This window comes from Buteo buteo, chromosome 12 (assembly GCF_964188355.1).
Source record: "Buteo buteo chromosome 12, bButBut1.hap1.1, whole genome shotgun sequence".
Taxonomy (NCBI): Eukaryota; Metazoa; Chordata; class Aves; order Accipitriformes; family Accipitridae; genus Buteo; species Buteo buteo.
Window position 1 is genome coordinate 32,672,126 of NC_134182.1, and position 15,822 is coordinate 32,687,947.

The following is a 15,822-nucleotide window of genomic DNA, read 5'->3' on the forward strand; positions in this document are numbered from 1 at the left end:
CTTGGCAGGGGTTTCAACAGCACTTAGAAAAGGGGTCCTGGCTCCCCTGCCTCTGCAAGCTGAGGTCGGGATTTGCTTCTTCAGACCTAGCAGCCCGCAGCGGGCTGCAATGAAAAGGTCACGGCCACGCACAGCCTGTGTTTCTTCAGTGGTCGTCACGGGTGTGCACGTGTTTGAGGGAGGGAAGGGGTGCAAATAGCACATGCAGGCCCCTGCACACTCTGCCTGTCCTCTCACAGCTCAAAAGTTCCTGAACGACCCTCAGGAAGAAAATATTTTGCTAAACATCACCCAAAATGAGAGGTTTCAGTTCAGTGGAAAGCCACGTCTGATGCACCGCTGGAACCTGGGGAACTGAAATGAGAATCGGGATGAGCTCTTGAGAGCAAGCCCTGGCGGTGCAGGGGGACGCAGCTGTTTTTACCTCTGATACTTAAATCTCTATACCTTCAGGAACATTTTCTCTGCTTGTTTAAAATGTCACTTCAGCAGCCATGGAGGAGAATACAAGCCTTTTGTTGCTGGCTGCGTCTGCTCGCTCTGCCTAGCAAACTCTGAATTGCAGGGGATATTACCCACCGCAGAAGTAGGATGGCTGTCTGGCAGTGTTTCAGAAACAGAGGAACAGGCTTGAAGCAGAGAATTTTTACAAGGACTGTTTAACTTGCTAAAGTCCGGCACCATTAGTTGGCTTCACACAGGCGAGGAGCATACTGCTGCTTTATGGACCTACCATGGCCTCAGCTAGTCAGGTGCAGCAAGGCAAAGCGGATGGGAAGCCATCAGGACAGACGGGGCTGGTTTCGTATTCACTTTGTACGACTTTAAAGGAGCACGAGGCGTGTGGCAGAAGTCCACCATGTCTCATAAAAGCCCAGCAAAGATGGAAGTAGGCATGCTTCTTCCAAGTCGCTAAGAGGAAGCTGGGCAAGGAAAGCCTAGCTGTGCCCTGTTGCCCCAAGGGAGCCAGGACCCGTCATCTTCCAGCAGTGGAAGTGGTGGCAGGGATGGGTGCTGTCATCTGCAAACCCCTGTCTCCTACTGTCATTAGGATGTTTAGCAAATCCTGGGATCCAATTTTTTTCCTGCAGGCAACGCGTGAGCGTGCCAGTGAAATCCAGCATAACTGGAGCTGGGAAGAAGATACTCTGTGCGTGACATTTAAAGTCTTTAAGGACGTTGTCAAAGCTGACAGAGCACCAAGCTGGTGTAGCAAAAGGAAAGTAAGGCCTTTATAGGTACTTGGCTTAGGACTAACATCCTACACATGCACAGTAATGACTGTGGTGGGTCTGATCCATCCAAAAACATTGCACGGGACTGCTTGATTCACAGTGGGTTGGCAGAGAGCACGGGGAGTGCTCAGGAGGGGGTTTTTGGGTTCTTTTTTGTATTTTTAATGGAAGCCACAGCACTTCTCTGTAGTACTGCAAAAAAACCCTGAAGTACTTGCAATTGCCTGAGCTACTGGAGCAGAAAACCCAATGCTGCTCCCAGCGCTGCAGGGGAACCTGCTCCTCCCAGGCATCTTTGGAGCCTGAAACCCACAGCAGTAGGGTGCCGGCTGCAGCCACCTGCTGTAGCAGCTACAAGGAGCTTTTCTGTACCGGTAATTGTCAAACATACAAGGTTCTGTTTATTACCGCATCCAACAGGCATGAAAGGTGCCTTACAGGCCTGTGAGATAATTCGTGGTAGTTAACACTCTTCCCAATTCCTGCCCAGCTGCGGTCCAGTTCTGTACATCTGGGTGGACAGGAGCTGTGGTGTCAGGATTTTCAAAGCTTGCAACTCCTGCGTTCATGCCTTTTAAGAGATTTGCTCTTCCAGGCACGCAGATAGGGTAGGTTTGTCCCTCCCTCAGGTCTGCCTTCTTCAGGATAAAAGAAGTGGGTGCAGAAGGACAGAGAGGGTTTGTGCAGCATGGCAAGGAAAACTCTCCAGTTTACGGATTGTTACAAAGCTCCTGAAAATTAAACTATTTTTCATATGTAATGAACTGTGCATGTACTGTACAGCAATAAAAATATCAAAAGTAGTACTAAGAACTAATGTGGGCCATAAATACTGATTCGTATTCATAATATTTTCGTAGGGCCATTATAACTAAAATATAAATGGAGTTTTTATTTTAAACATTTAATATTAATCAAATGGTTATGAAAGTACATAACAAACAACTGTGACACACTCATGGTCTAAATAATAAAAATGAAATGGGTGATGAATTCCTGTGAAAATTTAATTTGCAAAAGAAAGAACATTGCATTAATAAGGCATAATTATATCATCAAATATTTACCATTATTTGCTGGAATCCATTTTATTTTTATTTCACATAATAAAACAGTGGGTACATAAAACAGCAGGCTGGGCCCCATCCGAACTCTTTTTGTGCCCCTAGGTCGCACAGGCAATACACTTGTAACTCAGGTTTTGCTGCTTTGTTTCACTGTTTTCCTCTAAAGGCTCCATTGCTGCATTTAAAATTCTGGCATCTCCTCTTTTTCGTTACTCAGTACACACCAGTACAATTATTTCAATCCACATCTCTAGGGAGAATAAATAGAGTGCCCCAACGTCCTTTGCAGACCCAGGTCAGTGGATGAATAACCTTTTCACACAGGCCGTCTGCTGAGTGCTATCGCTCAGCAGCCACCTTCACTTCTCCAAGGAGCACTGGCATTTCCCACCGCAGAAGCAGCGAGAAGACAAAACCACACTCCAGCTGTCAAGCTGATGTCCCACTCCATCCAACAGCCCGACCGCGGCTGCTGGCGTGGGGGGGGGCATTTAACAGAGGATGACACCCACTGATGACCGTACCCCCACCCTCTGTGTTTTATTCCTAGCCAAGTGCTGAGGTTTGTTTTCTTCCTACAGGTCTGCCGGCCGAAGGGATTGGGACCTTTTCTGAGATGCTTCTGCACCTGCTGAGGTGTAGGATCCTGATGGGATTTCCATGCAAACAAGTGCTTGGAGGCATGTCCCAAGCATCGGGGCAGGGTCAGCTGGGAAAGGCTGGCCTGGGGGGGCCCTCATAATCTTGAATTGAAGCCTTCCCTTCCAGGATGGTTGTTTTTCCATTGGCTTTTGCAAGGCAAAGTTGCTGCCACCCAGTTTTGTGTTGCACTTGTTTTAGACAGCCTTTGCTCAGCTCAGCCAACACTGAGAGACTCAGTGGGTTCTTGGGGTTTTTTTTAGGTTAATTTGGAAAACTTCCCTGATTATACATCTGCCAGCATAATTTACACCTCTGAGGATTGGGTTGATTAGAGAATCAGTGAGAATGATTAATTTTATTCATTGAAGGCAGGGCTATGAGTGTGCTGCAACCTGCGACTGAACTGATATTTCCTTTAATTGTTCAGCTGGGTCCCTGGCAAGCCTGAGCTGAAGCTGCACAAACTCGCTCAGTAAACGTTTCTGGTAGCACGAGCTTCAGTGGTCCTGCTGAGCCAAACCAAGCCCAGCTTGTCTTCTGGCTACAGGCTTAAAGTTCAACACCCCCACGCATACACACACGGATAGGAGCAGCTTTTTAACTCTGGATGGAGAGGCATGCCTACGTCAGACGCGAGGCTCTAGTGCCTGACGCCGGCAGCAGCAAGCTGCTGAGCGTGGGACGATGTGCTTTATCCCCTGACTTCGGGGGGCTGCCGTCACCGGTGGCAAGCCCATGTCCCTCCTGCTTCTCACGGGCAAGGGTGCTCACTGCCCCAGTATCGGGAGAGGTTGGAGGGAAGGGAAGGCAGCAAGCAAGCAGACAGTGCTGGATCGTGCTGCTATTATTTATTAATGAGGAGGGTAATGGGATAGAAAGCACACTTTAAAATCTGTGGGTACCTCCAGGTGGGGAAGCACACTTTGCAAGCACTTTGGAGGGCTAGAAATCAAAGTGGTCTTGACAAATGGGAGAAATAGTCTGAGATCAATAAAATGAAATTCAATACAGGGCAGTGCACAGCACACACTTAGAAGGAGGACTCAAGCGGATAACGATGCCGTGGGGAAGGGCTGGTCCAGCAGCAGCAGAGCAGGGGAGGTCCAGGCAAGGCAGCTGGTGGTCTGGGACTGAGAAGGGGCCAACCGGGAGGTGCCAGTGGTCACGCCAGATGTGGGGCTGGGGAAATCATCATTTCTCCCTCCTCAGGGCTGAGCCAGCCAGAGGATGTCATCCCGCTTCTCCAGGGATGATGCAGGCGAGCGCAGAAGAGAGCAGGACATGGTGGTAGCCTGGAAGACATGGCTTACGGGGAAAGGTTGAAAGAGCTGGTTTGTCCAGGCTGGAAGAGTGGAGGATGAGGGCAGATGGGGCAACATGTCAAATATGTAAAGATTGCCATTAGACCAACTAGTCTTCAGGTAGGCAGAGGAGAAGGTGAGCTGTTTCTCGGTGAGAGTGAGTTGAGTTAGAGCTAAAGGAAAAACATGCTGTAACCAGCAGGAGAGGTTAGCCCTGGCAGAGGGCTGTTCCTGTCACCGAAGATATTTTAAAAAGGTTAAACAAATATCAGATGGGGATATCAGACAGGAAGAGAGGGAAGGGGAGGGGAAGAGGGGCTGGATGATCTCTGGAGGTCCCTCAAGCCGTACATGTCCACAACTGCTGTGATTCAGGTTGGGGCAGTGCCCAAAATGTGTCTGGTGAATTCCACACATGTCCAGAGTGACTCCTCGTCCCAAGTTGTACGTTGTCCTAAAATGGTCCTTGATTTTTGCAGAGAGGTCATGCCTCATATAAAATGGGATATTTCAGGCACCACCAGCACCTGTACCCCCAAAAGCACGGGCCAGATTTTTAATATTTGAAATTATTTTCTGCAACCCTACTTCAAGCCTGGCTGAGTTTTACACTCATTCAGATCAAAGTTTCTCTACTGGCATGACTACAATGCCTGCCCTGCCAAAGCTAACATATAATACAAATTAAATGATAAGTTGTATGAAATATTGTTTCATCTATATCCAACACTAATATTGTAAGATGTAGAACCCTAACCTCCTTCCTCAAAAATAAAATAAAATGAGAAGTGCCAAAAGAGACCTGCCAGGAAGAAAGCAAAAGTTATTCAGCATTGTGCTGGGCATTACCTTAACTAGGAAAGGGGGGGTGAGGTTAAGCTGAATGAAGCCGACGTGCAGAATAGGTCAAGTTAGCCAATGATACCATAAAAAAGGCTGCTGTTTCAGGCAGGGTCTACTTAAGTCAGGAGATTTAAGTACAACAGGCTCAGGGATGCTGGAGCTAGAAAGTCGCATTTAGACTAGGAAAGAAAATGTCTTCAGGTGTCGTTATTTCTAGCTCAGCTAAATTCACTCACCTTTTCTAGTCCTGCTTCGCAGACATGCCCTATGGGACCCTTGGCAGTCTGAGCTATGCTGTGTTGGGTAACGTTCATCTTCTCCTCCCGAAGATGGATCAGAAGTAGCGCACACACACATCAGCACGTTTCACTATTTATTATATATTTAAGGAGTCACATCTTCTGTGAGGAAGGAGAGCTTGAACGGAGAGAAGAGTTGCTCACCGTGATCACAGGGTAACACAAAAATAGAAAACCAGGTTTTGCTACCTGTTGTCCTTGCTTTAAGCCACGCCGGCCGCCAGCCAGGTGGTAAGTCCCTGGCCGGCGTGTATTTCTGCCCGTCCGCCATCCTCTCCGTGCTATTTCTTGCTCCGTTTCCCCAGTTGGCCGGGCTGCGCACCAGCGCCTTTTACGGCAGGGCGGGGGAGGCCGGGGCCCCCCGGCCCACCCGCGCCCGCCGGCGCCCTTGGGACGAGGGGGGCCACAGCGGCGGGGAGCGGCGGGCGAGGGAGGGAGGGTATCTGGAGCTCACCTAGGAGGAGCGCTGCGGCCTGACATCGGCCTAGCTCACCCCTCAGCCCGCCGCCGGCCTGCCCCGTGCCCGCTCCCCCGGCCCGGCGGCGGTTACCCGTCCTCCTGCTCTCGCCGCGCTGAGGCGGGGGTTAGTCCCGAGGGCGAAAACAAACGTCTGAGGACCCACGTGTTTCGCTTCGCGCAGGGCGAAAGCTCAGGCGAGCCCTGTCACTCACCCGGCGGTATGTTGGCAGCGTCGGTGGGTGTCAGCGTGGGTTGGGAATTTCAGTCCCTGCCCATCTCCAGTGACAGGCCCCGCTGGCCCCCGACACGCTCTGGCGAATAACCGATGGTTATTCCGGGGCAGAGAGCAGGCTCAGACTTCTGCAGTCACAAGAAACACGTTCCTCTGGGTTTATCCTTCCGACTTCACCGCCGGCGGCATGACGGGAATAGCGATTCCAGCCTCTCCAGGGCGGTGGGCTCCGGGCACCCGCGTCCCAACGCAAGAGCCTGGCTTGTTTCACCTCTCCGGGCCGGAGGCTTTCTCCTCCTTTTGTCCGCCGGGAGCCGTGCCCGAGAGTCAGAATTCCCCCCCCCGCCCCCCGAATCGGGGCTATATTCAGCAGATGCCGTGGGTATCTACTGGGTCCTTAGCTGTAAAAGGGGTCTGGCCCTGCCGAAGGAGCTGAACGCAGGCAGTGAAACGTACGCTTTGTATTTTCGAGATTAATGAGGCTTCTTTCGCATGTGACACGGATGGCTGGATTTTTGGCAGTGCTGAGCACCCACGACTACTACCACATTCACTCGGAGCACGTTGGCAGGCAGCGCTCTGGAAAATTAGGCCATGTTTCTCCAGTGCAAAAGGCTTGTTGATGTGTGGGATATCAAATGTGTAAAATTATTTGCACTCCGCTTCTTAATAACAATAAAAGGATGACTCATAATTACTTTCTGAGAATATTAAAATCCTAGACACAATGCTTCTTGCACCGTACAGTGACTCTGTACGGCACAGTGTATTAAATGCTCTCCTTTATTACAGAATAGTGATGTCTAATAACTCCTGCGCTCAGGTTTCACCACGGTATTTATAATTCACATCCATAATAACATTTTCCCATTTAACAGCCTGGGGCAGACGCCACAATGCGTTTTACAGCACGGGTGCAAATAATGAGATAGGATGATGTCATTGTGTAGCGTTCCTCCTAAGCGATCTAAAAATACTCTCTCCCGCTTTCCCACCTTTCATCATCGCCTGCTGCCTCCCGCCTGATGCTTTTGCGCCCGTTCCCATGGTAACAGCTTCTATTGTAGCCCAGACCCTCATGCAGATGTTGTCATCGATCCAACACCTTGCGGCAGCTTTGATGGCGCATTGTCTTGTTTCCTGCTCTCCTGTCTCCGTCCTCCCCCAGTAAGGATGGGCTGGGACGCTTCCTCCCGCTCAGTGCCTTTGATCTGAAGGAAGAGAAGGGGGAAAGTATCGACTGGGGTTTATTATCAATCCTAATCCTTCTTGGGGTGCTTTCTGAGAGCTAAACCAATATGCTGTGGAGCCAGCTACAGGTTCGTTTGTGTGGTTGTTAAAATGGGTGCCTTAAGTAAAACCACTAGAGGAATCAAGAGCGATTAGCATTGGGAGACCCTAATTAAAACCTCTCTCTGACAGGGCATGGAAAACTTGTGTTTCACAGGGCGATGCTGCTGGTTTACTGCTTCCACAGTCTGATCAGAGCCTTTTTTTTTTTCCCTTTTCCTTTCTTCTGCTTTTTTTCCCCTGCTAAGCGCCTAGGGAAGTTTCCACATTTTGGCCGTGTTCATTGTTCAGGCTCTCCCCACCCAGGCTTGTCGCTCCAGCTTGGCTTGAAAGGAAAGGGAGGGAGGTGGCAGAGCTGTGCTGGAAAAGCTGCACCGTGGATTACTGCCGAAATGAAATGTAGCTGTAAGAAAAAAGCAGAGAACAAGGAAATTCTGCTTAATCACCTATTGTCTGCAGTTGTTTTGCATTCTTCACCTGTCACTCCTTGCTGGAGTCGGACGTTGTTCTCCTGATGATGAGAACCTGACAGACGGATGGTAATGAATGTGTAACTGAAGACCTGGGCTTTTGCATCTGCATTATTTATTCACCTAAAGCAGGAGCTGCTCTATATTTAGGGTATGATGTCAGTGGCTTGTTTGCATCCGTAGAAATTGGCAGGGAGCCACATCTCACATGATATATGAAATCACTGATAAATGCTTCTTTTCACTGAAAGAAAAACAGCTTAATAAATGCGGCTCTTTTCTGCTTTCATCTCTTCCCTCCCCACCACGCTCCCTTCCCCTTCTGGGATTTGTCTCTCGGTGGCAGAGCTCAGCAGCATCTGTGAAGTGGAAATGAGCAGGCAGTACCGCAGATCAAAATGAGGCCGTGGGTATGCTCGGGAAGTCGCTGCCCTCCCAAGCCCCCCTCTGCTCCCCCCTCCGAAGTCCTGGGGCTCTGCCAAAGACCTAGTCAAGCGAGGCGGAAGGGAAAAAAGAGAGAGAGGGAGAACCGCCTTCTCCGCACAGCACAGGCTTTGCGGGGACGCTGGTATTCCTGGTATGTAATGAGTTTCAGTTGGGTTTTAGCAGGCAGGGAGCAGGGGGGACAGGCAGGGCTCCCACGCGCTTTGCTCAGTGCAGAAATGGCACCGTGACAGATGCTAGCAGTTATCTGTCTTGAACACATCTTTGGTGCAAGCGTCCAGCAATGAAATCTTACATTCACGCTTTTGTAGGGGAAACGCAGCCGGGGAGCTTTTCTGGCATTGCTGCAAAACCAAAGGCCGTGCAAAAATAGCAAGTTTTATGTATAAAAAATAGATTCGGGTGCCAGATCTTCAGCTGCCGTTACCTGGCAAGGCTCCACCGAATTTCCATGCACCAGTTCGCGTCAGCTGAGGGCCTGATCCTTAATTCAAATGTGGGGTGAGTCAGGGGCGTAAAGAAGCTGAGCGCAGCTCGTAGCTCACAGGGGCATGCCCATCCTGACAGCTTAGGGCTAGTTTTCTAAAGCTGGCAGGTGCCATGGGTTCACAGCCTATCTCAGCTCTCCATGGCAGCGATGATAAGAGCTGTAGGGAGCTGCAAATGTGTCATCAACAGAGCCCAAGGCTACAGTTTGGGGCCTGAGTGAGTTGCTGCTTTGGCCATCACTCACTCAGATAAAGAACACAGCCTGCCGTGGGGCCAGTGTCCTCAGCAGTGCCCAGTGAGATGTGAGAAATAAATTTAAAATGGGCGATTGACCCAAGGAAACAATCAGACCATTTGTTTCAGCAAGGATTTCTTGCAGCGGGCAAAAGCAGTTAGCGTGAAGCCAAAGATTTACTCTCCCTCGCATTTCCCTACCAGGGTTTAACATGACTGCTGCCGACACAGACCCAGTAAGAAGCAGGAGGGAGAAAACGTAGCCTTGCTGCAGAGCTGCTATGCTGCAGATGAATGACTTCGCCTGTTTATTAAACAAGCCCATTCAGGCTTCCGCTCCATGGCCATTTGCTTGATGGGTTTGAACAATAATGAACTAGGATTAAAAAACCCCTGCCCCTGAGAAATTCAGGCTGCTCCAGCAAATGGGATCAAATAAAGTTGGTAGTATCATGTGGCCTGCTAATGTTCAGAAATGACATCCATGTATCCTGAGCTTATTCAAGCCAGCATTTTGCTTTGTTTTTGGCGAAGAGGGTGACCTGCAGGTTAAGCATCAGAGAGACATTTGGGAGGAATTAAACAGAGAAAGGTGGGGACGGGGCACGAAAGGAAATTCTTTCAAGAGCTTTAGCATAAAACATCCCTCTATAAAGGAATATGCGAGACAAGGTTTTAGATGAGACAGTTGTCCTCCCAGGAAAACATCATGAAGTTGTTACACAGAAACTCGTTAAAGAAAAAAGTCAGCCGATGCCACAAGATGATATCTCAGTAGTCCCAGATGTTTGCTGTTCTGGGAAAAAAGGAGGAAAGATTACTCTCAGAAATCCACCCTGTGTCAGCGGGGTACTCAAGAAAACTTGGACTGAGTTTGTAAAATAAAGATGCTGCTCCTTGGAGTAATATAGGCAGCAGCCATAAATAGCTAGCTGCCATTTCAAAATGCTGAATGGATCCTGAGGGCCTGTACTGGGCAGGAACCAGTACGATGGCTGCCATGGGACTGGGAATTAGAAAACCTGGCTTTGTTCCTGATCATGTAATGCATTTTCTGTGTGATACTGGGAGATCCTGATAGTCGTCTGCCTCCATTCCTCTGAGTAATACCGGAAAATCACTTTTTTCCTTTTCCCCAAGGTCATGATCCTTTGCATGTTAAACATTGAGGGCTGGGGTGGTCTCTCACCGTGCCTCCACCAGCTTGCTCGGTGGCAGGTGCTCTGCCCTCTGCTTGGGCTTCAGCTATAGCCATGTGGCTACTAAGGACGACTGCTTACACCTGGGCCAAATCTTGCAGAACTGCCCCTCGCTGTTACTACTCTGGCGAGCTGCAAGGAGCTTGTCTCGCTGGTATCTGGACACCATTTTTTGCAGCAGTGTTATAACTGAGAGACCGTGGCACAGATGTGGGGAAGGGAGAGGGACCCCCACTGATGGGATGGAAGGATGAGGCTCCTGAGCCCTCCCAGCAGGATGCTGAAGGGATACAGCCAGGCAAAGACTTGTGTTCGTTGTCCCCCCCGGCACTAGCAGCCATCCCAGGGATTCGCAGCCAGCGCAGTCCTAGCTGCAGGCAGGGCAGGTGGCAGGGGGAGCAGAGCCAGCCACAGCAAACCCCGGGGTGAGCCTGTGAAGCAGGTTTTTGTCGTGTCACCCCCAAAATCCCCACCACGAGCAGCCCTCAGCTGCTGTGAGTGTAGGGGGGCATGTGTGGCTGAGCCGCGGGGCCAGGGAGTGAGAGCGATGGCTGTGGGGTCTCCCAACTTGCTCGGGGTCCTCTTAAATGCTGTGCATGCAAGGGAAAAGACAAGAGAGTGCCTGGCGTGCAGGCAGGGGTGCAGTGCTTTAACCGGCACCTGGAGTGGTGGGAGTTGTCACGAGGGGGTCTGGACCTGATCTAGCCCAGCTTGCACTGGCAAATTTCCTACCGCCAGCTGTAGGCCAACATCACAGCTATGTGATGTGAAGAAACAGCGCTCAAACACCTAAGCTAGCTTTATTTCACACTTTTCATTATTTTGGGAGATGTTTCCATGGAGGTTCTCATTTCAGTGTAGCAGTCCCCTGTTTCACTGCGGCTAAAGACCTGACCGTGACTTCAGCATCATTTAACAGCCAAGGAAATGAGGTGAGAAAAGGCTGAACTGACAGCGGGCTGGGATAGTGGGGACACCGGCGGGTGGCCCTAAGCAGCGGAAAGTCCACTGAGGGGAGAGTGAATTAGGAAAGCTGTGATTACTTTTTTTTTTCCCTCCAGTGAAACCTAGGAGATAACCTGCAAAGCTTTGCTTGCGAGCAGAGGTGATGGAGAGGGCGTCCAGTGGATGCATCTTCTCAGCAGTTCCCTGGAGCATGAAGCTGCAGGAGGGGCATTTTACACTTGCCATTTTTGACCAGAGGATTTAAGGGCCATCCAGCAGAGTATCTAACTCTAAAACACAATCAATCAATTAGTTTTGGTGTTCTCAAATTGCTGCACTAAAGCAAGAGAGAGAGATAAAAAGATAGGATGTCAACAACAGAGCTGGGAGGTTAAGCCAGATATGCTGAGTCTCTCTCCAGGGCATAACCACAGCAGATACCTTCCTCTTTGGCTCACAGCAGTTGCATCTTAAGGCCTGTTCATCTGGATCAGTGACAGAGCTATTCTGTTCTAGAGGGTCAAAAGCACTTTTCACATATTTTCACATATTTTCTTAACACAGCAATAACCTGGGTCTTTACTACTTAAGCAAAAGGCAAGTTGCTCTGCTTATTTATCTTCATCTAGTATTTTGCTTCATGTGAAGCTTCAAATGAGAAAAAAATCTACACATCCTCAAAGTCCCTAAACCCAAAGCATTTAATAAGAAATAAGCCATCAGTGACCCACCATTCCCTTGCATCCAGAACAATTTCCAGCTGAAACCCTGACAACAATGGAGTGATTCAAAGCTTGCAGATGTTTCATGAAGATTTTCTCAGAACATCTTGTCAGATGGATTTCACAAGTGGGCTCTGTTTGCCATCAGACAAATATGATATATACTAGATTCACCTCACCTTTACCCATAAACCACTCGAATGAGGCTTCATCAAAGAAAGTATGCTTTTCATCATGCCTTTTACTGGCAACAGAGCTGTGCCCAGAAGCACTTTGTGCTAAGCCTTTTTCTTGTAAATACTTACAGGCTTATTGCTCATCCTCCCTCATTCAGGACATGGTGGGGACTCAGGAAGGGGAATGACACTTCCACACGGTTGTTGGTGTCGCCAGTGGGGAGCCTTTCTTGTGCTGGGCTGGGGAAGAGAAACAGCTTACTTCCCCCGTACTTGTGGAGCTCAGCCTTAATTGCAAATGTGATGTCCTTCAGCGTAATCAGTTATTCCCTTGTTCTGAGCTCTCCTAAGTGCCTGATTGACCTTCACTGTCCTGCTAGCTCTTTGTCCCTCCTGGCAACAGATAAGATAAAACCTGTCAATGTGTTGGAGAGCTCTAGCAGATCTTTCCTGTGTGCATTAGGTTGCAGTTGTTCCCTGACATTGTGTTGCCCGCTTGTCCAACTTTGGCTCTGATTGATGGAAGCTAAGAGAAGTTGTTTGAATAGATACAGCAGCCCCATGACATGGGAAAAGACAGGGTCAGCTTAGGCTCACCAGTGTAAGAAGTGAAGTGATGAAGCGGTCACCCCCTGCATCTTTCCTGCACATGTAAGGAACCATTTTGTGCCCCTTCCCCTATCTCTTCGCTGCTGGGGAGCAGAAGAAGGTATAGAGGGACCTGTCAGGGTTGTCTTCCCTTTCCCCTTCCCCTCCCTCTCAGCCTCGTCTCATCTGCCCTCCCTGCTCTTTCCTGCCCTTGCCCTTCTCATGCCTCTCTCTTAGCTCTTTCCTAATAAAGACCTTAAACCCCATCTCTTTTCACATTGATCATGGCACCATGGTGGTATTTGCAAACTCACTTTAGGTCCCTCTGCTTCCTGGTTCGATCCCTTTTATTGCCTTGTCTCTCTCTCGATTGCTCTTCAGGTCAAGGACCGCCCTGTGGTTCAGACCTGTTCGGTGCCTTGCCAAGTGCAGATCCAGCTCTGCCTGTCCCCTGCACAAGGCCACAGAAGAACAGAGAAACCTCACATGCATCCCGATCCACCATAAAGCTCAAGGGTAGCAAGCTCTGTGTTTCCTTTGCCTTTCTGCCAAGTGGGCTGGGCTTGTCCCATGGGCCACCCCGTTGGGCTCATGACCTTGTGTCTCTAGAGTGGCATGGCTGGACACGAAGCATAGCAAAGAAGAGGTCACAGCAACAGTCAGTATGTCAACAATACAGGTTAAAAAGACTTGCCTTTTCAGAAAAGAGAGGCTCTAAATGCAAGAAATAAGGCCTTCACCAAAATCTTGAGCAGCGGGGCTTGGTCTTTTCCGAGTCTGACCTATGGGAACCAGAGCCAGGGGAAACGTCCTCACTTTGTGGACTGAAGTCTGCTAGTGGCACTGGACTTTGTTCCCTGGCAGGAAGGTGAAGCAAGCTGTTTGTGGTGTGCCTTGTGACCGCTTGGCAGGAGCCTCTCCTTCCTGCTGCCAACTGGGGATGGGGTTAAGCGTTCATTTTCAGGACCATCTGATGGGTTCCCCTTCACAACACAACAAACAAACCGAACTCCAAAGAGCAGCACAGTTGCTGGATTCCTGGAAGCAACTGTAGGAAAACATCTTTCTGTGGGTTCACCTACAAACTGAAGTGAATGGCCTATGCAGTGCAGCGAGGAAGGGGCAGATCTGGTGGGGGGTGTCTAGGCGCCTGGATCCTGGCGGTCAACGAGCCTTGCCCAAGCATCCCCTCAGCCTCTGGGGAGGAGGCCAAGAGGGAGGGAGCCGACCGGAGGTGTCTGGCAGGGTGGGGTGGGCAGGGGGCCGGGAGTCCTGGGCAGCAGTGAGGGGAAGGAAGGAGTGCCTTTATGCAGCTGATTAGCTGTTCCTTTCTGCTGTTCCCTGACTCTTCCAGGAGAGCCTTAAAGCCTGAAGTGGAAACAGTGACGCGGTGTTGGGCAGCCGCTACCTAATTTTCTCCTGGCTCTCTTGCGTACCACCCACAGTTGGTGGGGTGAGGCTTCCCCGATACCAGATCTTCTGGCTGACAGGAGTGGGCACACCGAGGAGTGACCTGCTGGCTATTTTGCTGCTATCCCAGGTTTTTAGTTTGGGAACACTGATCACTCTGTACCTAAGCTGTGGGTGGAGGAGGCTCCTTGTCTCCTGCTCTGGCTGCCAGGTCACACAACGCTCCCTCAGCCCTCCAGGAGCGCCCAGGACATTATGGTGGCAAAAGACAGGAAAAGTGCCAGCAACAAGGTTGTCACACTGGAGGATGTTTAGACTCTCCTTGGGGCTCCTCGGCAGCACAGGCAAAACTGAGTCTTGCCGGCCGAAGGCTGAGCAGCCAGGGCCACTCTAGCTGTGGGACAAGGGGAAAGATGGAGCTGGAAGGGGAAGATGTGGGGCAGGACCCAAGTAACCTAGAGCTTCACCCCCCAACAGGCTAACCACCTCCTCCTCAGCCTGACTTCCGAGCAGTGGCAGCAGCAAGCCCAGCTCTCCAGGGCTGCAGTGCAGGCAGGATAGGTGGTGGGGACACGGCTCTTTCAGTGCCCTGAGTCATCTCCTGGTCTAAACCTGCGGCTAGGGGCCAGCCGGGCAGTACTGACATCAGGCAAAAGCCTGGCTCAAGCAAGACCAGCTGCTCCATCGCTCCCACTGTGCAGCTGGCTCCCGTGCCGGGAGTGCAGGATCGTACCGTCTGCTTAGCCTGAGGGGCTGACACTTTGCACGGCCTTTAAGACCGGTGCTGCTGAGTTTGTGGGATGAAATGGAATCTGGGCCCAACTTTGCACGGTGGGTGCGATGAACGGGGCCGAGCAGGGAGGCCACCAGCAGAAGGCTTGCAGCATCAAGCTTGAGGCCGGCCTTTGGATAACGCTGGAGTTCAGTCACATTGGGAGCCATGTGAGCGCTGGGCTGTGGCCGCCTTCCTGCTCCTGGGCTGTGGCAGGCTGACACCCGCTGTGACCTCCTCACCCCGTGCCCTTGGCACGGCTCCTGGCGTCAGAGATCCCAGCTTTGCATAGCTGTGACTCCCACTGACGTGGGTCAGAGTTTTGCTTGAGGGACGAGAGCAACGGCACCGCTCCGGGCTGTTGCGTGATGACCGTGACTCACCGCTCCCCGCCTTCGCGTACACAACAAGCAAGGCCTGGACTTGTCCCTGCTCCCATCCCCCTGGCTTGGTTTCCACCAAGCCGGAGTAAGCAGACTTGCGAAGGATGGCCGTCCTTGGGAGGACCCGGTCAGCGCGTGTTCGCCAGGCTTCTCTTCCATCTGGGTAGCAGTGGACGCTAAAATAAAGGCAAAACCTTTTTCTAGCCATTTAACTCCATTTCTCCATGTCAACTGTGAAACAGCTGTGGGAGAAACCAGCTTTTTCACCCACGTCTTATTCTGGGGAGGGTTGCCCCCCTTGCACCCAGGTGGCTCACAGCTCTCTGGGCTGAGCTGCACCAAGCCTTCGCTGCGAGGGTCTCACAGGGGCTGCAAATGTCGCAGTGTATCTGTCTCCCTCCTTCTCTTAACAGCCTCCCGTGGCAGAATTCACTTGCCATCGCCGTGACTTAGCTGTTTCCCTCAAGGGTCTGGTCAGCATCGGATATGCACATGTGCAACATCCATTTAAATCCATAATAAATGCGCGCACACATTTTGTGCGGTGACTGGTCCCCTGACTCATACAAAAAACGTGTTTTAAATGGGCTTGGAGGATTTGGGCCGTCATTAAATTTCAAGG

General features: G+C 50.7%; 1 long non-coding RNA gene across 5 annotated transcripts; it reads right to left on the reverse strand.

Annotated features, from left to right (window-relative positions):
• Positions 1–2,152: 2,152 nt before the first annotated feature.
• Positions 2,153–13,479, reverse strand: LOC142038149 (uncharacterized). 5 transcript variants are annotated; one of them, XR_012652527.1, is made up of 4 exons: positions 13,376–13,479; positions 12,950–13,254; positions 12,177–12,287; positions 5,449–7,771 (listed from the first exon to the last, which is right to left on the reverse strand). It is a non-coding gene; the product is annotated as an uncharacterized LOC142038149 (long non-coding RNA). The 5 variants fall into 5 exon arrangements; XR_012652526.1 differs by having other exon boundaries at positions 12,950–13,086; positions 13,330–13,465; XR_012652528.1 differs by lacking the exons at positions 12,950–13,254; positions 13,376–13,479 and adding an exon at positions 2,153–4,286 and having other exon boundaries at positions 5,325–7,771; positions 12,177–12,383.
• Between the last annotated feature and the right edge of the window lie 2,343 nt (positions 13,480–15,822).